Genomic DNA, 25,816 nt, shown 5'->3' with positions numbered 1-25,816 from the left:
AATTTGGAGCAAATTTTATTCACCATGACAGTGTACTTTTCAGGAATGTTCACCTAAATGAGGTTGATGCACACATTACCAGAGCTAGCCCAGCACTTGGGAGCCTCTGAAAGAAAGTGTGGGAGAAAAGAGTTATTAGGCTGAAGATCTCATGGAGCCTTTCTGCTAACTTCACTGTTGTATGCTTGTGAAATCTGGATAGGCTACCAGTGCCGTGCCAGAAAATTGAATTGCTTCCATTTGAATTGTCTTGGGAAGGTTCTGAGGATTGTCTGGTAAAGTAAGCTACTGGACTCTGAGGTCCTCTCTTGTTGGGATCTGCCAAGCATTCAAATTATACTGCAGATGGTAACTTTGATGGATTAGCCACATAACCCAAATGCCAAACACAATTATCCAAAAACCTATTTTAAGTGCTCACATAGAGGTCAGAAGAATACAAAAATATTCTCAAAGTCTCTAAGAACTTTAGTACTGATTATGAAAGATAGAGCTGCAGGGATAAGATTGCTTGTGTAGCATTCTCCATTAAAGAAGATGCTGTGCTCTGTAAGCAAAGAACAAAAGAAAGGTGAGATGTGTAAATCTAGACTTCTTCCTCCCAAATGGTCAGATTATTTGTACCCAACCTGTGGGAGAGCCTTCCCAGTTTGTATTGGATTGATCAGACACAATTGAACATACCCTGTATCTTAATCCTAACCTCATGATGTCATTGACCATCTAAGTATCAGTAACAAACAACAGCTGAAGAGTTTTGGTTTTATTCTATAGGTAATAAATTGTTGATGATGTTTTTAAACATAGTGAAACTTTTGTGTACTTGGAAAATTATTTTGGCTGCATTGTGAAGGATAGATAAAAGAAAACAGAGACTAGAAAGAAGTAAGCTAAAAATACTCTTAAAAACATCATTAATATTCGGTTCTCTGTAGAATGATATCGACCAACATTTCCATGAATTGCATTTTTGAATAGTGGACAAATATTATATTTTATTATGTTTCAAACGTCCTATTACCAAGTGTCAATGGACTATAACATTTTCCTAATTTGTTTAAATAAAAAGTCGATTTTCATGATTCATAGATCTCCAGCTTAATATTTTTTTCTTTTTTTGACATTCTTTGTTCACCATTCATTTCAGGATTTCAACCTGAATTTCAATGATACTCTCTTTTGGTCCTTCTTAGCCAATTTGAGGTGGTACTTCAGGGTTGTTTTAATTTACATTTCTCTACTCAGTAGTGACTTGGAACATTTTTTCATAGGACTATAAATGGCTTTAATTATGTCATCTGAAAATTGTTCATAATTCTTTGATCATTTATCAGTTGGGGAATTACTTGTATTTTTACAATTTGACACAGTTCTTTCTATATTTTTGAAATGAGATCTTTTATCAGAAACAATGGATGTAAGATTTTTAATGTAGGATTTCTCCCACCCTTCCCCAGCTTTGTACTTCCCTTTTTCATCTTGTTTCTGTTGATTTTGTTTGATTACATTAAATGAAAAGGTTTTTGCACAAAGTTGTCAACTTTGCCTTTTATAATATATTCTAGTTATTCTTTGGTCATAAATTCCTCCTTTCTCTAAAGATCATAGGTAAATTATCCCTTGTTTTCCTAATTTGTTTATGGTAACATCCTTTATGCCCAAATCATGTATGTATTTTGACCTTATTTTGGTAAAGGGTGTGAGACCTTATTTTGTTTTGGTGGGGGGGTATATGCCAAGTTTCTGATATATTATTTTTCAGTTTTCCCAGCAATTTTTGTCAGATACTGAATTCTTATTCCAGAAGCTGGAGTTTAGAAGTTTATCAAAAACTAAATTACTCTAGGTTTTGATAATTATTTCATGTGTATCTTAATCTATTCCACTGATCCATCACTCTGCTTCTTAGCCAAATGGTTTTGATGACTGCTGCTTTATAATACAGTTTTAGCCACCAACCTTTGTATTTTTTTTCATTAATTCCCTTGATCTTCTTGACTTTTTTTTGTTCTTCAAGATTAATTTTGTTATTATTTTTTCTATACACACACATATAATTTGCAGTTTGATTGCAGTTTTGATTGGTATGGCACTGAACAAGTAAACCAATTTAGGCAGAATTATCATTTTTGTTATGTTAGCTCGGTCTACCAATGAGCAATTGATATTTTTCCAGTTGTTTAGATCTTGTTTTATTTGTGAGAGAAGTATTTTATAATTGTATTCCAAGAATTCTTGGGTTTGTTTGTTAGGTAGACGCCCAAGTATTTTATTTTGTCTATTGTAGTTTTAAATGGAATTTCTCGTTTGATTTCTTGCTGATGGACTTTGTCTGTAATATATAAAAATGCTGATGATTTGTGTGACTTTATTTTGTGTGCTGCAACTTTGCTAAAGCTATGAATTATTTCAAGTAGGTTTTTAGATGTTTTCTGACCCTATTGGTTTAAAACTATTGGATACTAACTAAAATTTGTGTGATTTTATTTGGATCACATAATTGTAAAAATGAGACCCTTGATAATGAGAAGAATAATTGATTCAGATATTTACTTTTAGCATTTTTTTTGAAATATAATTCAGTAGTTTTGTATTTTAATAATATATTAATGAGGTCATAGTCTTGTTTTAAAATAGTATGTAGTAGGAATATAAAAATTTTAGATGATAAGCATTGTACAGGTTTACAACTTTATGCCTAAACATTGTTTTTAATGGAATAAATTATTTATTTAGTTCTTTCTTGAATTGATTAGAATGATACAATAAATTAACCACCAGATAATAGAACTTCTCATTTTGAGCTCATATTTCTTTTTTTTTTTAAGTTTTTTATTTTTAAAACATATGCATAGATGATTTTTCAGTACTGACCCTTGCAAAACTTTGTGTTCAAAATTTTCCCCTCCTTCCCACCCACTCCCTTAGATAGCAAGTAATCCAATATATGTTAAACATGTTAAAATATATGTTAAATCCAATATATGTATACATATTTTCACAATTATCTTGCTGCACAAGAAAAATCAGATCAAAAAGGGAAAAATGAGAAAGAAAACAAAATTCAAGCAAACAACAACAAAAAAAGTGAAAATGCTATGTTGTGATCCACACTTAGCTCCTACAGACCTTTCTCTGGGTATAGATGACTCTTCATCACAAGATCATTGGAACTGGCCTCCATCATCTCATTGTTAGAAAGAATCAGGTCCATTAGATATGATCTTCTTGTTGCCGTGTTTAATAATCTCCTGGTTCTGCTCGTTTCATTCAGCATCAGTTCATGTAAGTCTCTCCAGGCCTCTCTGAAATCATCTTGCTGATCATTTCTTACAGAGCAATGATATTCCATAACATTCATATACCATAATTTATTCAGTCATTCTCCAATTGATGGGCGTCTACTCAATTTCCAGTTTTTTTCTACTACAAAAAAAGCTGCTACAAACATTTTTGCACATGTGGGTCCCTTTCCCTCCTTTAAGATCTCTTTGGGATATAAGTCCAGTGGAAACACTGCTGGATCAAAGGATTTGTGTGGCTTGATAATTTTTTTGGAGCTCATATTCAAAAAAAAAAAGAACCCATCAGAAAAAATTTTTGCACTCATTTTAAGAAACCTGAAACAAATATCCTATGAATGATGCACTAGAGAAAAGTTAATTGTATCTTTTTTATATTTAAAGGACTACAAAGTCATTGATTATCTCAGGATTGCTTTAAATCTTTTCTTTTTAAATTTTTTTTTTTCTTTCTAGGGAGAGGGGCATCTTTATCCTCTGTATCAACATAAAAGCAAATAATATATCTGCACAAATAATATTTCTGTGCAATGACATTTTTACTGTATGATTTACATAAGGCCAGTGTTACAATTTTCATGTTAGTATTACTGTTTTGTTGTAATTCTTCTTGTTATTGTTGTAATTGACTTTAACTAGAGTGTTCTTTCTGTGGATTTTCTTTCTGATATTTCCTAGGCAACTCATTCTGGATCCAACCTCAGAAAAGATGAACTGGACTTTGGGCAAAATGTGTATGTGTAGGGAATGTGTACAAAACATATCTGAATGTGTGTTTTGTTTTGTCTGGCTATATTTATTGTTATATTATTATCCATGAAGTAACATGGCATAATGAATTAAGTGCTACTATCATCTTCCTGTGTAGAGATATAAAGAGTATAACATTTGAATAACGTGTTTTTGTGGGGGTTTTTTCCTGTTTACTTTTTTATCCTTCTTGTGAGTCTTGTATTTGAAGATCAGATTTTCTGTTCAGTTCTTGTCTTTTCATCAGAAATGATTAAAAGTCCCCTATTTCATTGAATTTCCATCATTTCCCCTGAACGATTATGCAAAATTTTTCTGGGTAGTTGATTCTTGGTTATGTAGTCCAAGCTTCTTTGCTTTCTGACATATCATATCTCGAGCTCACTGATCCTCTAATGTAAAAGCAACCTGTGTAATCCTAACTGTTTTGAATTGTTTCTTTCTGACTGTTTGCAATGTTTTCTCCTTGTCCTAATAATTCTGGAATTTGACTACACTATTTTTGGAGTTCTCATTTTGGGATCTCTTTCAGGAGGTGTTTGGTAGATTCTTTCAACAATTGTTTACCCTCTGCTTCTGGTTTTTCTTGATAATTTTTGAAAGATGCTGTTCATGTTCTGTTAGGGACTTTTCCTTCTGAAAATTGCCATGTATGCCATGTCCATTGGTAGGGTGGACCCAGGAGGTAAAAAGGCTTGGCCTTTGAGGCAGGAGGTTGTGTCTTACAGGTATTAAAGGTTTCTTGAGATGGTAAGGGGTGTGTCCTCTTGCTAGATCTTTTCTTAGGACACAGCACTAACTCCAGGTATCTCCTTTCTGTGGATCCACCTCTGCAGTGCTGAGTGGGCTGGGTAATCCCAGAGGAGAGTAAATATAAATAATCAACTTTGAGTCCCTAGGCAAGAAGGATGCAAAGAGAAGTAGAGAGAGGCAGAGATGCAGAAAAAGACATATACGCTTGCTCTTGCTTCCTGTTAACCCCTGCTGAGATTACCAATAAAGAAAGGTTGTTTGGCACCTAAACAATGGCTTGTCTTCATGTGTTTCTGGGGAAGATTGGTATGTATAGCCCTGGCAATCAGTGGCCTTGGTAGGAGGTTACAACACTCCTTTTTAGATTATGCTTTCAGGCAGTTGAGTAATTCTTAAATGATCTCTCTTGGATCAATTTCCAATTGATCTAGCTAGATCAGTGTTTTTTTCCATTAGAGCATTTTACATCTCCATCTTCTTTTTTTCTCCATTATTTTGATTTTGTTTTGAATGATTTTTGTTGTCTCATGAAATCATTAGCTTCTCTTTGCTCAATTCTAATTTTTAAGGAATGATTTTCTTTAGTGATGATTTTTTTCAGCCTTCAATCAGATAAAGGAATTTCGGAGTTCATGAACATGTAATCAAATAAATATTTATTAAGACTTATTTGTATGCCAGGCACTATGCTAAGTATTGGGAATATAGTTTATGAAATGTTAAGACTCTGCTTGCAAGGAACTTACTGTCTGATGGAAGGAGATATCACACAAAAGGAAATAGAAAAGTGAGGGGGAGTGGAAAATGGAGTACAAAGACATCTTGTTCCTTGGCATTGAAACCAGGGAGAGTAGCAGATGCAAAGTGGAGTGAGCCAGAGAAGTCCAGTTTTGCCCTCTAGAAAGAAAGGCATTGGAAGGAGTTTGATACTCCATCCTCTAGCTCTTCAAATAGAAGGGAGAAGAGTCTAAGAAGAGAAGAGGAGTCATTCAAAGCTTAGTAAAGAGATCAGAGTTGAGGAATTTAAAATGTGGGGAGCAGCTTGTTCCATGGAGTTGAAACCACAGTGGTAGTAAAACACTTAAGTGTTTTAACTTGTAATTTATTAAATTATATTGCTTATGACTGTTCATGCCCTCCAGAAAGACTGGAGAGATACTAGAGCTTTGTCTAAAGTCCATTGCATTCACTTACAAGCAGGAGAACAGCGTGTTTCTCCAAAAATGACTTCTCGGCTGTCCTCTTTTGTACAGGAAAGTTCTCATTCTTGACAAGTGAGAGCCTATTTGCCCACTTTCTCTTGCCTCTGGAAGGCTAAGTGGGGAGTGAATGAGTAAATAAGGCATCTATTAAGCATTTGCTATATACAAACTTATAAAAGCTCTGCTGATACAAAGGGAGAAGTAAAAAGGCCCTGCTATCAAGGAGCTCATGCTCTAATAGGGGGAAACAACACAGAGAAAGTTTTAGCTGCAAGTCAAATTGGAAAGGATCTTAGGATCCTTAGGGTATAGCACCAAAGCAGATGGTCCTGCCTCTTTTTTCATGTCATCTGCACTGATGAAATCTCATCACTTTCTGATATTCTCTGGCTCTACAGTAGATGTGTCTGTAACACCTACAGGAGCAGTTGCCAGCCTACTTCTCCACAGAGATTGCTTTCCAGTGTGATGACTGAGGGCACTGAGCTGGAAGCAGTGCTATTCCCAAGACTTCTTGGTTTCAAGTTCTGAGTGGTCTTCAATTGGGTCTAAAGGTGATGTGTATAATCTCATATATCATGTGTTGTATGTGCATGGTTATTTGCATGTTAAATGGACCCCTATTACTAATTTTTTTTTTTTTTTTTGGTATCCCCAGCACTTAATGTATTGTCTGGGGTAAACACTAAATGCTTTTTGAATTACTTACTGATTTCTTCTCCAAAATCTGAGTTTTTAGGATCTTTTAATATTATCATTGGTGCAAGATATGAAAGAAGAGAAATTGAAGGAAGAAAAGAGAGTCCAACTCATCCCGTGTTTGACTTTGATCCTCTTCTTGTAGACTGAGGATTCACTCTAGTGGCCTTGATTCAGCTCAGAATTTTTCTTAACCCAGGAGCTCATCCTTCCCTAGAACATGGGCATTATCTCTTAACAAATGAGAAAATTTTCCATGGCCTAAGTTTTTGGTTAACTTTTAACTTGTCAGATTTAACTTTTCATATTTTTTTGGTTATTCCTGCATATATTGGACATACATTGGGGCAGATGAGTCAGTTGACAATTACCCCGGATTTAATGTCATGATTAGCACAGGTTATGATTATTCTCTCCCCCCATCATATGGACAATTTAAAAAAATTTTACTAGTTACTTAAATATGTCCTTATGCATTTTGAATTGTGATAGTTGAGAAAGAGTAGTTGCTTGAAAAATAGGATTGGAGAGTCAAAGTGTAATAAGGGCAATTGAGGGTTTGATATGTTTTGTGGAGAAATGAATCATCTAAAAAATGTTGTGAATACTGTACATTTCTGTATTGAAGAATAGAGAAATGTTACGTGGTTGTTATGTTTAAACGTTATCTAGGAGGGTAGAATCTCTTTCCCTCGAGACTTTTGAAAAATAGAAATTTATATCCATAAATCTGTTTGTTTTACAAAGTACTGCCCTTAGAAACAAGTGCGTGGCCTCTGTGATTGAGTTTAAAAGGTCTTTTTCAGACCTCTTAGTCAACAACTATGAATAGCTGAAACCAGAATGATTAGGATACTTAAGAGTTTTTCATAGAAGGTCAAAAGAAACTCGTCTACTGTGCCACTGACAACATGTGCCCATGGAACATGAAACTATCCACTTAAATTTTAATTTAAGAATTTATTTCCTTTTAGTATATTCTTATGCAAATCTGAAAGCATTTTTTTTTTCTCCTGGACTAATGAATTAGCTCTGGTGGGGCAGATGGAGAGAATCTTGAGAAAGAGAATAGCAGAATGTGAGAAAGCTGCAGGGCAGTGTTGGATGAAGCATCGAAGGACCTGGTCTTAAGATTCCACCTGCAGTCAATCAGTAAACATTTATTAAGCATCTATAGTGCGCTAATTATTGTGCTAGGAACCAAGTATTTTTTTTATTAATTTGTTACTATAATCATATGTAATCCAATGTAACCGGGATTTATTAAAATCACGTGACTGAGATATATGTGGAGTAAACTGTTATATGGATGAACAGAGAGTCATAGAATCAGTATTTTATTAGTTTTATCATATTCTTATTGTAATAGGACTGCGAGGATGGGAATTCCTTTTCACCCAGTAATCAACCCTCCCTTCTTATCACTTAACTGATTTTTTAAAAAAGTTCATATTATTCTCAAGTATTGGAATGTGTCTATGAAACTGCCCTAAGAGATAAAGCATGAATGATACCATTACAGCACACTTCCATCAGGAATGTGTTGTGGGCTCTGTGTCATGGTGGCTTGATTTTCTTCTGGAATAGAGTACATGACCTAGAAATGAAATTTCTGCCAACATTTATTCAAGGCAGTGCATTCCAGTTCAGCTCCATGGAGTCAGGCAGACTCCTGGCTGATAAATTGCTTTCCATAATAGCATCATGAGAGTAATAGAACTTTAACATACTTTATGAAATGGGGTCACAATAAGAAGAGTCTTATATAGTGCTAAGTATTTTTATGTCTTTTAAAGTTCAGATTAATGCTAATAAATGATTTCCCTAAGGCTTTGCAGAATTTTTTGTTGGGATCAGTTTTGTAAGTTTAGTAAGTTTGGTTAGTGTTGGATAAGATATTGGCAAGAAGTTTTATTCGCTTTTTGAACATGGGTAAATGCAAGGATTTTGTTAGTCTAGCACTGCTTTTGAAATATTACTGTTTCCAGACATTGCCTAAGGCAATGTTCAAATTATTATTCTAAGTAAAATAATAAAAACAAAGGGCTCAGTTTCACTTTATTGTGTTAAGCTCAATTTTCTAGATGTATATTTTTATAATTTTTTCTTTTCTTTCTTTCTTTTTTTTTAAATTAAAAGTTAAACTAGAAATGACTAGATTTAAGAATAGAGATGTGGCTTCCCAGTAATCTCACAACAATGCTGTAGAAAACATATTTAATTGCATATACCAGGACTAAATACCTGAAGAACTTAAAATAATATTAACTAAAATATATTTTTAATTAACAGAAGAGAATATGCCTTTATTTACTGAATAAACAAAAAAATAAATATTCAAAGGGGATGCCTAAAAAACTTAAATAATAGTCCTTGTCTTATCCAAGACTAAGCACATATTTGTAATAATTGAACTGTTTGTTTCAAAATTTTAAGTGCCACCCTTGTCATACCTGTATGTTAACTGAACATCATTCTTTCATTCTTTGGATAAACACTTAATTCAATTTCAAATCATAAAGTTGCTGATTTCTCTCAGCAACAGATTAAAACTCAAGTGTTGTCATAGCTGTAACCATAAGTAAGTAGACTAAATACTTAATTTGTTTTGAAAGAACAGTGTTATAGTTTTTTCTTCTTATAGTCATAGATGTATGGAAAAAAAAGTACAAATTAATCATTATTTTGAATAGGTTCACATGGTATAGCTAATGCACTAATTAGTAGCAGCTGCTAATTAATTAATTATTATTATTATTATTTTTTGTTATTGGCACTTTCTCATTGTCATAGCTTTTTCCCATTTTGATCATGCCTTTTCTTTTAAAACTGGATCTTTCTATCTTGCTAAGGCCAGAAGTACAGGAACTACTCAGAAGCCTAATCCTATTCTGATTGGCTTTGACCTGTTCCATTTTGGTCTTGGGCTAATTTATGCCTCCTCAGACAGCCTTTTGGCTTCTACTCCTGAGGTCTCACCTTATTCATCCTATATCTAGTATGAACAGCTAGTCCACTAGGACACTGTAGCTTAACTCCTAAATTCAAGAGATCAACCAGCCTCAGCCTTCCCAGTAGTTGGAATTACAGTCATGGACCAATGTGACCTTCCCCTCCATTTTACTTTGCTCTACCCTCCTTCTCTTTCTTCATTAAGCACATACTTTATCTTTTTCTCTCTCTCTCTCTTTTCTCAGGTTTTGACAGCTTTGTCATCCAAATTTCATTACAGCATTTTTATGCCTTTATTCACTTAACAAACCTTTATACAATATATGATGTGCAGGGGCACTGTGCTGGGTACTGAGTAGTTGTGAAACAAAAATTTTGATGAAGAAGTTCCTCTCCTATCCTCAAAAAGCTTAAAGACTATAATTCTCAAGTTATTTACTAATTATTCTTTTCTACTTGTAGAATAGTCTATATTACTAGTCATAAGTCAGATGACATACTGTTTATAAGCAAGTGAGTTTGAAATACAAACTCCCCTGGCCTGTGACAATATAGTCATGAGTCCCTTGTCAGCTCCTTCTTTTTTTGGGTCATATCAGGTTTAACACAGATATGTTTGATGTGCAATAAATCTATTCTCCTGTTCCTTACAACTGGGTGGTAGAGTTTATAGACTACAGGACTTGGAATAAGGAAGACCTAAAATTGAATCCATCGTCAGATCCTTTGCTAGTTATATGACCTTGGACAAAACATGTTCTGTATCATAATTTCTTCAGCTAGGGAGGGATTGACTTCAACCCTAGGTTGACCTCAGCCCAACAGTTAATGGCTTCAGCATTGATTGTTTTTTTTTTTTTTCCTTTCTTTCTTTTTTTTTTTTTTTTTATTTAATAGCCTTTTATTTACAGGTTATATGCATGGGTAACTTTACAGCATTAACAATTGCCAAACCTCTTGTTCCAATTTTTCACCTCTGACCCCCCACCCCCTCCCCCAGATGGCAGGATGACCAGTAGATGTTAAATATATTAAAATATAAATTAGATACACAATAAGTATACATGACCAAACCGTTATTTTGCTATACAAAAAGAATCAGACTCTGAAATATTGTACAATTAGCTTGTGAAGGAAATCAAAAATGCAGGTGGGCATAAATATAGGGATTGGGAATTCAATGTAATGGTTTTTAGTCATCTCCCAGAGTTCTTTCTCTGGGCGTAGCTGGTTCAGTTCATTACTGCTTCATTGGAAATGATTTGGTTGATCTCCTTGCTGAGGATGGCCAGGTCCATCAGAACTGGTCATCATATAGTATTGTTGAAGTATATAATGATCTCCTGGTCCTGCTCATTTCACTCAGCATCAGTTCGTGCAAGTCTCTCCAGGCCTTTCTGAAATCATCCTGTTGGTCATTTCTTACAGAACAATAATATTCCATAATATTCATATACCACAATTTATTCAGCCATTCTCCAACTGATAGGCATCCATTCAGTTTCCAGTTTCTAGCCACTACAAAAAGGGTTCAGCATTGATTGTTGATGGTCTTTTGAGAATACTATGGAAGTGTTAAACTTATCTCTCTAGGATCATGGCCTTATCACTAATAATGTTGCTCTATCTGTAGAGTAGGTGAGATCCATCATAAGTCTTTGGCCCATAAATAGGCTTCAGGGTTATCATAAAGGCACTTAGGACTGCTCCTGTCAGCATAAAACTGAATTTTATCTGCCTTCTTCCTGAGTCAAAAATTCCTCATTTCTCTAAACTTAGCTTGTTCTTTACTTTTGATGGAGTTAAATGCTGCCTTCTCCGCTGGTAAACACTGCATATGTCTCATTTTTCATTTAGTAGCTTTGGATTCCCCTCCTCCCCCCATCATTTTCCTCAAACCAGTCTTGATGTTTGCAAGTGTTCAGACCCAGATGAGTAAATGCAGTACTGTATGCTAAATCTCTGAGAGCTGCCCACTCTGTTTTAGCTTCACTGTTGCCAGCTGTTTGTTGACTCAGCTTTCAAGTTGGCACTAAATAGTTCCAGCTCAGATAAGTACGCTAATCTGTTGACATGAATTCTTCTGGTAGTCATTTTGCTTAGGGGCTGATGCCTAAGTTGAATGTGAATATTTAGTTTGGAGAGCATAAATCTGGGATCAGCTCAGCACTTAGCACCACATATTGCCTTCTTCACTTACATTCTGTCTCTTTTTACAATTGCATAAGTCTATTAAATACCAAGGTTTGTTTTGAGGATGCATCCACAAAATATTTACCATTTAAGTAAATGGAAGACAGTGTGAGTGATGAAAAGATCATAAGTCTTAAGTCATAAGTGGCCATTGCTGTTTGAAGCTATATTCCTCCCAAGGTTTCCTTGCTTTAAGTGGTAGTCTGAACCTACTCTAAAGTTAAACTTGCTTATAATTATAAAATAGTCCTCTTTTGGCACATTTATGTAAGGGTCTCCAGGTCTTCATAAAATTTTTCTTTGACCTCATCATGTTTTATCATGATGGGAGCATAGGCACTGATGATGGTGTCTTGGTGTTTTCCTGCAAGTAGCAATCACATTGTCATGAGCCTGTCATTCACTACTTTTGGAAGGCATGTGAGCTTGTTTACTATATTAGTTTTGATTGCAAAACCTACACTGGCTTCATGGCATTCCCCCTCACTGTGGCCACTCCAGAAATATATGTATCCAGCTCTGACTTCAGTAACTTAGCCTTTATTTGCCAACTTTGTTTCACTCAGGGCTGCTATTTGGATGCGATACCTCTGAAGTTCTCGTACAACAAGAGCCATTTATCTTCTAGGTCTATTGGATTTTGTGTTGTCTATAAGTGTGCTCACATTCCATGTACTGATGGTGAGTGGAATCATCTTTGCAGAAGAGTGTGTGTGTGTGTGTGTGTGTGTGTGTGTGTACGTGTACAGTGCCAGATGAGATTCCCCACCTGCTGTGGTAATCAGGCCAGGATTGGGTAAGGAGACAATTTTTGGGGTACCTTAAAAGCTGCACAGAAACCCAAAGGATTGTTGAATCTCACTGCTGCTTCCAGTGAGAAGATGACCTGGGCCAGCTCCCAGTGTATCTGTATCTGCTGCTTCATCACTTACCTGTTGCCACAAGACTTTGAGATAGGTAAAAATAGTAAAATGTTATGGGTGATGTTTTGATTCGTGCATAAATAGGATTTAAGTGAGGAAAAGTTACATGAAGTCGTTAACCTCATTCTCTCTTCTAAAGTGTTCAGTGGCAGAGCAGTCAAGAAATCAGGTGATGGCCTGGGATTTAGTGAATGAGGTGGACATCTTTGATATGTAACCAAACTCTTAAGTGCTCCATACATCTTCATCAACTGTCTTTATAGCTGTTGGAATAAGTTGTTATTCTCCAGTTCCACCCAGGGAAGTCTCTACATCCTTGGGGTACAACTCCCCACCTCCCACTCACTCCCTAATTAGCCAGTATGTTTGAGACCCATTGGTTACCCTCAGCCTTATTTTTTTACTCTGTCTGGTTTAGCCTGTCTGCCAAAATGATTTACTAGAATATGATCACTGTGCATGCTATAGCTTCTTGGAGCCAGAAAATAAGAGTTAGGTGGATCAGATAGATGTCAAAGGCAGAAAGCAGTCCTGAAAAGGACTTAGATGTCTAGGAATGCAAATACTAGGAATGCAAAAAAGATGCCCTCTATCCTTAAGTAGTCCCTATTCTAAGGGGCTAAAACAACACATAAAGGTATATTGGAAGGTATGGGATTTAAGGGTGGGGAAAAAAGAATATTATGCATTAAGTCCATTTGCTTTAATAACAGCCCAACAAAAATGAGGCCTTTCTAGATTCTTCCGACTACTAGTTTCTTCCTTAAATGTCCTGATATTTACCAAAATACAAATCAAAGTAATTTGGAAGGGCAATAGATATAAAAGGAACAGGAAGGAAAAGTTTCATGGGAGCAAGTTGGTTCTTGACATGCACCTAAAAGGAAGAAAAGCTGTTGAGGGAGGCAAAGGAAAGGAGAGAGTGCCTGGGTAATAACAAATAGCTAGTACAAAGCCCAGAGGCAGGAGATGGAGTATTGTGGGCATATGAGTTTGGACAAATGGCATAATTATAAGGGGAAATGACTGAGGAGACTGGAAAGATAGGTTGGAACTAGATTGTGAAAGCTTTATAAAAGCTGAACAGGAATTCTTATTTTATAATAGTGATAAGCCACTGGAATTGTTTAAAATAAAGAAATAACAGTACTTAAGACTTAAGAAAAATTACTTTGGCAACCGTGTTCATTTGCTTTTGTGTGTGTGTTATGTGACACATCTATTCCAAAGATTAACTTCTCTCTTTTTTTAACCAATGTTAAGCAGTTTTGATGAATTCTGATTTTTAATATAGTTCAGTATTTAATGGTGCTTGCTACCCTTTTCACTGTTTTTCACTATTTCTCTTCATAATTCTTGACCTGTTCTCTAGATCAATTTCATTTTTATTTTTTCTAGTTCTATAAATTAGTCCTTTAGTTTTTTGATGAGAGAGAGAACTATGGTGATTGAATATGGATCAAAGCATAATATTTCTACCTTTTTGTTGTTTATTTGCTTGTTTGTTTTTCTCATTTTTTTTTTATATCTGATTTTTCTTGCACAGCGCAACAAATGGAAATGTGTTTAGAAGAATTGCATTTATTTAACCTATATTGGATTGCTTGCTGTGTTGGGGGGGGGGGGGAGTGGAGAGGGAGAAATGTGGAGCACAAGTATTTTCAAAGGTGAATGTTGAAAACTATCTTTGCATGTAAAATGCTATTGAAAAAAGAAAAATGATAGACCTTTGTATACAGGATTTTCATAGCAATTACATAATACATATTTCTGGAATAAATGAAGACTAAAAAGAAAAAAATGTACTTCCTTTGCTCTCTTCTCGTTACCTAATTTTGCCTCTTCCACTTTTAATTGATTTTGAAAATAATTTTTTAGCTTTTCTAGAAATTCTTATTGGGCTTGTGTCCAATTAATTTTTTTTCCCTTTGAGACTTTGTAGATGTTTTGATATCATTGTCATCTTCTGAGTTTTTGCTTTGATCTTCACTCTCACCATAGTCATATTTTATGGTTAGCTTCTTTTTTTTGTTACTGTGATACTGTTCTTCAGAGTCTTTGTGTCCTTGTGACCAAAAACAATATCCCTCAGGAATCCCACTACCAAACCAAAAGTGGTTCTATCAATCCTTGAATTAAAACTCAGAAGTGATGACAATAAGCAATGAATTTGCTAAACAGCATGCAGTTCTGAGTTCAGCATTAATACAGGGTCTCCTCTAGTATCTTTCTGAATGGTTGCTAAAGTCACTGTCATATAATAGCTCTTACTGTCATAGCTAGCATCTCTTGTACTTTATTAAATAATAGTGATGATAACGGATAGCCTTGCTTTAAAAAACACTGCTTTCTTCATTGTATATAATTCTGGCTTCTGGTTTTATATGATTACTGCTTACATGTTAAATAAAAGTCTGTTTAAAAAAAAAAGAAAAGCAAATTGTTTATATAAATAAAAAAGACACAAAGTAGATTAAGAAACATTATATTACAGTACAGATAAATTATAATTCATAATGAGCATCAGGTTGTACATAATGAATAGGTTGTTTTTATGTCATTTTCTTTTATAATGCTTCTTAGCATCATAGTATTATGTAGTTATAACTGGAAGGGATCTCAGAGAATCATTTTGTCTTTTATAAACACCTCATTTAACAGATGAGGAAACTTGAGTCCCAGAGAAGTTGTCATGTCAAATGATTTGCCCAAGTTCTCACAGATAGTTTGTGAGAACTATCTAAGTGCTTTGATTGTAAATCAAACACATTTTCCACTGCTCCATTTTCCCTCTTCCCTTTTGGGCCCTTGAAGACTATGACAGTGGAGCACCACACACATTCTAGTGGGCCTGACAGACTAGAAATGCTTCAAATATAAGCCCAACAATGGATCTGTTACCTAAGACTAGCTAAGTACAGACTCATCACTAGGAGGTTGGTGGTCAAGTATTATAAATTGTAGCCACAACAGTTTTATGAAAGAGTTTTTATTTATTTATTTATCTGTACTGATAGATAAAGTGTTTATGTTGTTAAAATTGTGGATCATTTCAAGTTCTTTGCTTTGATACCAGAGTATCTAAATGTAGAAATAGTTTAGTATTGTGATAGCTAACAGCATTATGGAATGTCCTCAGTATACTCACATAAACTCTTACTACCTTTTATTTGAAATAAATCCACTTGAAATAATATGTAAATCCATCAAGTAATTAAACAGTTGTGGAATCTACTGAAATAGGCAGTTTATATAAATTGAAACTTTATAATAGTTCAAAATTTTTGTTTTATGTATCTCTTTGTTGTAGGAACTGTCATATATTTAGACTGTCAAGTAAATTTAAAAAGCACTACAAGAACAAACATCATTACCAGATACTACTTTACTGCATGGATATTTTATTAGTGGGGCTTGGTTTCTTTGAGGGTTTTGAGAAATTTGCTCTTGTTTTCACTGTAAATTTTTGAGTGAAAATGTAATGAAAAACTACCCTGTTAAGTTGAATTTCAGGACCTGCCTAAACAACAAATATCCACTATTGACCAACAGTCCCCATTACACAAATAAATACATTTGGGTGTTTTGGGAAAGTATTTAAAGTGGCTGCATAGTATCCACTTCTTGGGTACCAAAAATGTGAATACTGATTGAGTAGAATAACTTGAGAGAGAGAATATGAATGTATGTGTGTTTATATTTGTACATGGATTTATATATAGATAATATAGATATACAGATACACATATATATATTATATATATAATATATATCCACATATAGAGAGAGACACATACGTACATATTATCTCTATATGAATCACAGTTTCCCCTGAAATTATTAGGATAAATTATTTTCCTCTTCCTTGTTTTTATTAATTTCACAGTTGTTACAAATTCATGCTAAATATTAGGAAAATCTTCCTTATTACATGTTTATTCAGTTCTGACATTTTCTTCTTAGATAAGTAGGAATTTTATATTAGATTTCATTTAAAGCTAAACTGGAAAGGAAGAAAGTACATAAAGTATATAAAATAGAGTAAGATTTTAAACAGCATGATCCTTTTCTTCCATTCCTAATTTTTATGGTTCTATAAAATTGTTGCCCCCTAAATTAATTTGATTGTCATTGGTGCTTTCCATAAACTCATAAAAGGTAGATCCACCCCAGTGCTGCTGAGAATGATTACATTTACTTAGGTAATGATATATTTTACATACCCTTTTGGAAGCCGGTAGTGCTATTCTCTGGTGAGCCGTTTGAATTTCAAGCTAAAGTGCGTGCTTCACTTATAAAGGTTATTTTCCTTCTTTTCAATTCTTCCCAAGCATAGCTTGCTAGTTCTCAAGAGAGTTAAAGAAAATTGAATAGTCCGGTGATGTCAACTTCTTTGCAATAAAGGAAATGAAACTTCTCCCCAGTCTCATTTCTCTTACGAGGTCAGTTTGACAGAAAGAGAAAATGGGAATGATAACATTTACCTTTAATACAATATAAACAATTTTCTTTGTTTTTATTTTCTTCTTTCAATTTTATTTAGTTTTCCTTTTAAATTAGTTCTCTGATATAATAAGGGAAATGCTCCTAGGACAGGTTTTTTTTTTTTTTTTTCCCCCTGATCTTTTAAAGTCATTCTAAGTCATTGATTGAATCTAAATCTAAATCTAAAATGATCCAGTCAAATGTTAGTGCAGAAGTCTTGATAAGTTTAATATCAAGACTTCTGCACTAACATTTGATTGATCATTTTGTGCTTCTAAAAACATTATCCTGATAAATCATCTATTCCTTTTCATTCAGTTTTTTTATATTAAAATGGAAGCATTATTAAAATAGACTGCTGCTTGTTTTCATTGTTTTTATATTGTTAGTAAAAATTTGGAAATGATTTAATGTGGGGATAAAAATGTTTATGACAGTTAAGATTTTGATAGGCTATGTTTGGAAACTAGAATCAAGAAAAGAAAGCTTAATCACGTAGTAGCAACTTAATATTTATTTAGTTGAATTGATATTGAAAATTATCTGGCAAAGTGGAGATGGACTTTTAATCATTGCCCTATAATTGAACTTTTGTTGTATTTTGCTTAATCATATAAATTTACATAATTTTTGCATACCGAAGATCTTAAATTTAATAATGCTTAATTCCTACATAGGCTAAACTAATGATCTACTATTAGCATTACTGTGACTATATTTGAATATCCTAAAGTAACTTGATATCATATAGTGCTGAAAATTTAATGTTTTTGTAAAGACTAATATGCATTTTCAAAGTTTACTGGTCTTTTGATTAGACTTTGAAAGATGGTTCAAATAGCAACAAATGGATGTTTGATTTTATTATAAACTTAATAGTGTATAATCCAGGAAAGTAACGTGGAGACATATATGATGCTTATTGTAGTTGCTCTGGTAAAATTGTGATTCCACTTTTATAATGAAACAAAAGAAATTAAATGAAAATATGTGAAAATGTTATCCAAAAAGATAAATTAAAGAGTAACAACTTTGTATTCCACACCTTTTAGAAGTTTAAAAGGCTAGGATCTCTTTAGTGTTCTCCCAGAAATCTCTGTTGTACATAACCTTATGTTCATAGGAACCCTGGAACTTCATTCAGCATGTGGTATTTTCCACAAGGAGCCCGATGTCTCACTCATCTTACTTTCTTCTTTCTTTTCCTTACCCAAGTAGCACTTGGGCAATTCAGTTTGTGTCACTATCTCTAAAGGAATTATCTTGAATTCTATGCAGCTGGTGTTGCAGTGAAGAGAATGCTAAGATTGGAAGTCAGGCTTGAGTTCAAAACTGGTGTCAGACATTTCCTAGTTGCATGGCCCTAGCCAAGTCACCCTTTGTCTGCCTTAGTTTCCTCATCTGTAAAATGGGAATAATAATAATAGTGCCTACCTCCCAAGGTAGTTATGAGAATTAAATTAGATAATATTTAAGAAGTTTCTTAGCACAATGCCTGGTTCGTAGTAGGTGCTCAATAAATATTTTTTCCTGCCTTTTCATCTTCACGTATTCAGTTTTAATATGAGTATAAACCTTAAAATAAGTTTTATTTAACATTAGTAATGGACACAATTCATATTCAAGCCTATTCTCAGATTCAAGTCATTCTCCTCACCTTTCTGGTAAGTCTCTTTTTTCCCCATATGTATATCTTTCTCTTCTTGTAATTTGTATTGTTTAGTGTCTCTCCTGACTCCACAATCCAGTGTTTTAAACAACCAAGCCACCATTATCTTTGGTTGCTTTTTACCTTCTCAAGGGATCTAGTAAGCCCTTTCAATGTATATCTGGGTAAAACCCTATCTCATTATTAGGGAAGGCTCCATCTAACCTGATAGAATTCTCTTTTAAGGCTGCCTTTAATGAGGCATAGATTAAAAGTCAAATTTGCTCCTTCATGCTTATGCTCTTTTATAATTATGTGCTAATTGCATCATATTTGACTCCATTGCCAGTCTTTGGTCATATGTGTCCTGCAGTGTTTGCCTCTCTTTCCATTAAGTCTACTGCTGCTTTCCATGTCACCTTATTGTTTATTCCTTTTGGTTGTGTCCAACTTTTCATGACATCATGGACCTCTGCCCATAGAATTTTCTTATCTAGGTACTTGAGGGATTTACCATTTTCTTCTCTAGTGGACCACTTTTTGTCAGAATTCTTTACTATGACAGTCCCATCTTTGGGTAATCCCACATAGTATAATTCAGTTTCATTGAGCTGTGCACTTCGCCATGATGTGGTAATATTTCATAGACAAATAGAGGTTAAGTGATTCATCCAAGGTCATTCAGCTATGAGATTTTTTTTTTATAGTAAAGGAAGTATTCTTTTTTTATTATATCTTTTTATTTACAAGATATATGCATGAGTAATTTTTCAGCATTGACAATTGAAAAACCTTTTGTTCTAGTTTTTCCCCTCCTCCCTTCTCCCCCAGATGGCAGGTAGACCAATACATGTTAAATATGTTAAAGTATATGTTAAATACAATATATGTATACATATCCATACAGTTATTTTGCTGCACAAGAACTTTGAAATAATGTACAATTAACCTGTGAATGAAATAAAAAATGCAAGCGGACAAAAACAGAGGGATTGGGAATGCTATGTAGTGGTTCACACTCATTTCCCCGAGTTCTTTCGCTGGGTGTCCAGCTATGAGATTTTTCAGGCTGCATTTGAACTCATGTCTTCCTGACTCCCAAGTCCAGTGCTCTATCCATTGTGCATCTGGCTTTCTATTTGCTGCTACTCCAGCTTCTGACTCTTCTGCTCTGTTGTTCTGCTGTCAGTACTTCTATTTTTGCAATCTCTTATTTGTGGATGTGGTGATTTTGTTCTCTTGCCACAGCTGTGAACTTCTCTCATATCATACTAACATTTAGATAAGAATGTTTTCTGTGAAAATTATAAAATAAGGTTGCAGTTCCTTTTCCTTTCATCTATTCTTTCCTGAAAAGAAAGTTAACTTTTGTTGTTGTTTGTAAATGAGGGTAAAGCAAGATTTCAAATATACCTTTATTTGCAACCCCATGTTGGGATTTTTAGCAGTTTAGATGAAGAATTCTAATGTTTATCCATTTTTATTTTAAAATTTTATTTCATTAGTATTCTCTGTTTACATCACATTTGTTAGCAATTATATTCGTTCTTCCCATACCTAGCAAGTCATTCTTTGTACCAAATTGAAAAAGAAGAGTAAAAAGCAAAAGTGGTTTATAAAAACCATTCATCATATTAACTTTTTTTGACATTATAAATGATATTCTACAATGATCTCTGCAGTGAAGGGAGAAAAATGCATTTTTCAAATTTTTTTTCAGGGCTGATTATGTTCAATTTCATTTTATTTATCCTAGTATTTAATAGTATTGTCGGTCAGTTGACAAGTATTAAACACCATATTACTTTGCACTGTTAGAGGTATAAGTTCAAAGATAAGTCTAATGGGAGGAACAACAATTATAACGAAAATATATACAGTACCAGTAGAGTGGTGTGTGTGTGTGTGTGTGTGTGTTACACACACATATACATGTAATCAATATATATACATATTTAAATATAAGGTAGTGAGGAAGAAAGGAAGACTGTAAACTGGAGAGATCAAGAAAGACCATCATACAGAAGAAGATAGTACATTAAGTGCATCTTAATGAAGAAAAAGACTACATGAAGTAGGAATAAGGAGGGAATGTGTTTCAGGCAAGAGGATGCCCTGTGTAAGGGCATAGAGATGGGAGATGGAATGTCATGAATGAGGAGCAAAGAGTTTGTCCTCTTTCTCGACTGTTAGGGGATAGTATCCAGTGAGTCTAGACAGATTCAAGCTAGGTTGTGTAGGACCTTAAAAGCTAATTGTGTTTTTTATATTAGAGGTAATAGGAAATCTCCAGTAGGAGTTAGATTAGAAAAGTGCCACTATTCTATGCTTAAGGAAAAATTCCTTCAGCAGTATTATGTAATATGGATATGGAATGAAGTGGTGAAACATTTGAAGTGAAGAAATCAATTAGGAGGCCATTAAAAAAATAAGTAAGAAAAGGACCTGTACTAGAGTGGCAGTTGGGTCAGTGGAAAAGAAGGCTTTGGATATGAGAAATGCTGTAGAAATAGAAATGGAAAGAATTAGCAACTAATTGGATATACGGGTTGAGGGAGTGTGTCTACTTAAAAATAATACTATGGTTCTTAACCTTTGAGATTGGAAGTAGTCATGCCTCTGATAGGACTAGGGAAGTTTGGAGAGGGGCAGGAATTGAGGGAAAGATAATAAGTTCAGTTTCAGACAGACTCAGTTTAAAATATTGTTGGAATATCTAATAGGCACACATGGTGATGATGTAGGACTGAAACTTGGAAAAGAGACTTGAGTTTGGATGTATGTAGATATGAGAGAGATCTGCAAAGAGATGATAATTAAGTCCATGGGAGCCCATAAAGTTACCAAGAGAATAAGTATAGAGATGAAAGAGAAGCAGAAAGAGGACAGAATCTTGATGTCCAACATTAAAGAGTACAATAGGGATGATAAGTTAGCATATAACCTGAGAAGATGGAGGTTAGTCAGGTTGGAGGAGAACCAAGAGAGCATAGTTATCACAAAAACCCCGAGGGGAGAATTTTTAAGAGAGGAGGATGGTTTTGAGTGTCAAATATAGTAGTTGTTATTCATTTGTCCTTGAAGAGGACCATGACATTAGGAAAGGGATGCCATGAAATGCAGGTGAATTAGATTTGAGTGAGGAGGGTCCTGCAAGGTCACCTTCCTCACTTTCTCCTCCAGAGCAACTGGGTTCAGTGGCAAGATATAGTTCAGGACTGGAGATCTCCCTTGATGATCAAATATAGTAGATAAGTTTGGAATGATTAGAACCAAAAGACTTTCAAATGTGGCAAATAATAGACTGTTGGTATGATAGAGGAAAGCTGTTTTTAGTGAATGATGAGTTCAAAAGCCCTGACTACAAAAGATTGAAGAAAGAATTAAAGGAGAAGTTAAGTTTAGGTAACTTTTTCGAGGACTTTGAAGAAAAGGAGTATAACTATAGGATGACAATTTGAGATATTTTAAGTAAAGGTATTTTAAGAATGTAGAAAACACAAGCTTCCCTCAGTACTTTCAAGAGGTCTAATAACCAAATGTTATATATTCAAAGGATTTTCAAGTGATGCTAGAATTTTCATTTATCTTTGAAATGTTGTAATGATTTTAAAGGTTCATTAGGTCAGTTATTACCTCTGATGACAGAAGAAAGTATGTTATTTTTCTTGTGAATCTTTCATTAATTTGATCTTTAAAAAAACTCTTTTAATATTGATTTATTTAAATTTTTATTTTTATAATAGAGAAAACTTTTATTAATATAAAAGTTTCTGGTTAAGAATACAAATACTAAGTAATGCTTTGTTTTTGTATACTTAATACCTAGCATAGAGTCTGGTATACATAATAAAGCCTTATTAGATTCTTGTTGATTGATGGATTGATTGATACTACTTTGCAGTAGTTGTTTTGAAGGGTTTTTTTTTTTTATTTCATTAAATGTCATTAAAAGATTTGCTTTAATACAAAATATAATTTTTCTTCTAATAGTGACTTCAGGGATTTGAAAAGGAGTTTAGAATAAAAAATTCTACAGCTTACTCATTCCTTCTATTAATGTTTGATTTAAATTCTGGTCGTATAAAGATTCTTGTTTTTAGAATCTCTATACACACAAAGCATGCTAGTTTTTCTTGTTCCTTTTTACGTCCTTAGTTATGACTAGACATTTTTCTTTATTACATTGTAAAAGTTAACTTTATGGAAAATCATTTTTAAAAGTTAATGATAGTATTATAAACCACACAGATAATTATTTCCACCAAATAAAGCCAAATAACTATATATAAGCCTGACATGTCTAGCAATAGTATTACAAATTTTGTAAGGTTCAAAGACTATACAAGAAAATTTGAAAATAGCCAAAATTTTCATTTGTCATCTTGTATGAATGAGAAACAGGAAAAATTTTGCATTAAGTCTTGAAGAAGAGAGAGACACATGAAAAAATGGTAAGAGAATGTGTACTGGGTACTTAATTATATTACCTTAGGAGTTATGGTACCAGAACATGATAAATCACAATATGATAATGTACATCTCAAGTCATTATAGACCAATAGCTATTTATATTGAAACAACAGTTTTCCCAACATATTAATTGTTTACAACTTTAATCTTAAAACCAGAATTATCTCCTCACGAGTAATGTATTGCTATCAGCCTTCGGGTAATAGTGACTTATCAAAATCTCTATATTCCTATGTTTTGAAAGTGGTTGATAGTACCATTTTTAGTTTAAATTTGTTACACTTTATTCCCTGAGAAGGTAGATGACAAAGTGATTATATTATCTTTTTAATTGTTGAAATCTGTTATTAGCCAGGAAAATAACCCGTAGCTCTCTTGATTTCTGACACACAGTATTTATTACATGTTATAATCTTAATGGCAAATACCCTATTGGGTTAACAGCCAATGCTAAAGTCCCAACCACTAAAAAAATTACCAAATAAAATGTTTGCTTTTATTTTTTTTATAGCTTTTTATTTACAAGATATATGCATGGATAATTTTACAGCATTGACAATTGCAAACCTTTTGTTCCAATTTTTCCCCTCCTTCCCCCCCACCTCTCTCCCAGATGGCAGGTTGACTAATACATGTAAAATATGTTAAAGTTTAAATTAAATACAATATATGTGTACATGTCCATACATTTTGCTGTACAAAAAGAATCGGACTTTGAAATAGTATAAAATTAACCTGTGAAGGAAATCAAAAATATAGGCAGACAAAAATAGAGGGATTGGGAATTCTATGTAGTGGTTCATAGTCATCTCCCAGAGTTCTTTTGCTGGGTGTAGCTGATTCAATTCAGTACTGCTCTGTTGGAACTGATTTGGTTCATCACATTGTTGAAGAGGGCCACAACCATCAGAATTGATCATCATGCAGTATTGTTGTTGAATATATAATGATCTCCTGGTCCTGCTCATTTCACTCAGCATCAGTTCGTGTAAGTCTCTCCAGGCCTTTCTGAAATCATCCTGCTGAGCATTTATTACAGAACAATAATATTCCATAATATTCACATACCACAATTTATTCAGCCATTGTTCAATTGAAAAATATTTGCTTTTAATAATCTATATTTAATAATTTAATAATCTAGCTTGTTCTCCTGTTTTTAACAGAACCTACAAAGTTAAGGCGGGGGGGGGGGGGGGAAACAGTTTTTACTTAAGCATAAAACATTCAGATTGGTTGTGATGAATATACCATCAGGCAGAAAAAGAAGAGTAGTTAGCAAAAATCACACTTCTGAGATGTATTATGAGGTAACTTCAGAACTTTGGGCAACACCTTAAAGATCCTTTTGCTGTTGGATGAATTTTCTCTATATGATTCCATTCATAAAATGTATTAAGCATCTACTATGTGTACAATTATTATGTTAGATGTTAGAGATATAAAAATTACTAATCCCAAATAGCCCCTGCCCTGGAGGTACTTGCATTCTACTAGAGGATACAACATGTTCACACAGATAATTTGAGGAATGAGAAAACTCTAAGGAAAAAATAGATTGAAATCAAATTGTAAAGTGTTTTAAATGCCAGGCTCAAAAATGTCTATTTTATCCTATAGGCAGTAGGGAATCCCTGAAGATTTTCAAGTAAATGAGTGATGTGATTATATTGCTTTGTAGAGCATCAGTTGTATAGTATACTTCTAGAGCAAGAATTTTAATCAGAGACATTGTAGTAGCTTATGAAAAAGCCCTAAGAGAGGGTTATTTGAGATGAAGGGGAAAATATGACTTATTGTGGAGGTCTTCTTGGTAACTGATTGGATGTAGTAGGAGATGAGAGAGAGAGAGAGGGGAAATTAAAGATGTCTGAAGTAGCAATCCTATGTAGATACTAGGACAATGGTGGTGCTCTCAAGAGATATAAGCAAATTTGCAGGAAGAACAAGGGTTTTTTTTGGAGGGAGATAAAATATAATAAATTTCACTTGAATATGTTGAGTTTGAAATATCATATAAAAAGAATTGTTAAAAGTTGGTAATATAAGATTTGTATTATAGGAGGATTAGAGAGATTAGTTCAGATGTTTTGTATAGATTTGAACATCATCTACATAGAGAGATTATAAAAAAGGGTGGGGGAGGGTCAGTAAAGAATCTTGAGTGGCCGTTTAGGGTTTAGGCACAGAAGATGGATAATTATCAAAGAAAACCTAAAAATAGTGGTCAGAGAGGAGAATATCAAGATATACATGAGTATGAGGGGGAATTGACAGTGTCAAAAGCTGTGGAGAGGTCAAAGTTATAAGGAATGAGAAAAGATTGAGGATTGAGTAGTTAAAGATACAGCATAACAGTTAAGACATGATTTTTACTTTGCAGTGATATATAGCTAGTAGACTAAGGAAAATCTGAACATCTTTGGAAGAAGTTTG

The 25,816-nt window shown here is 33.9% G+C and overlaps 1 protein-coding gene across 10 annotated transcripts in view; it reads left to right on the top strand.

Moving 5' to 3' along the window:
• ATE1 (arginyltransferase 1) overlaps positions 1 to 25,816 on the top strand; it is a 153,349-nt gene that overhangs the window by 90,369 nt on the left and 37,164 nt on the right. Inside the window, exon 12 of one of the 10 annotated variants that reach the window (XR_004232495.1) lies at positions 6,430 to 6,561. The exons of the other annotated variants lie outside the window; for them this stretch is intronic. The gene's annotated coding sequence lies outside the window, so the exon portion shown is untranslated. The remainder of the gene's footprint in view (positions 1 to 6,429; positions 6,562 to 25,816) is intronic. 10 annotated transcript variants of the gene reach the window in all.

The sequence above is a fragment of the Sarcophilus harrisii genome, chromosome 2, assembly GCF_902635505.1.
Source record: "Sarcophilus harrisii chromosome 2, mSarHar1.11, whole genome shotgun sequence".
Classification (NCBI taxonomy): Eukaryota; Metazoa; Chordata; class Mammalia; order Dasyuromorphia; family Dasyuridae; genus Sarcophilus; species Sarcophilus harrisii.
The sequence above is the reverse complement of the archived record's forward strand: the minus strand, read 5'-3'. Positions and strand labels throughout refer to the sequence as shown.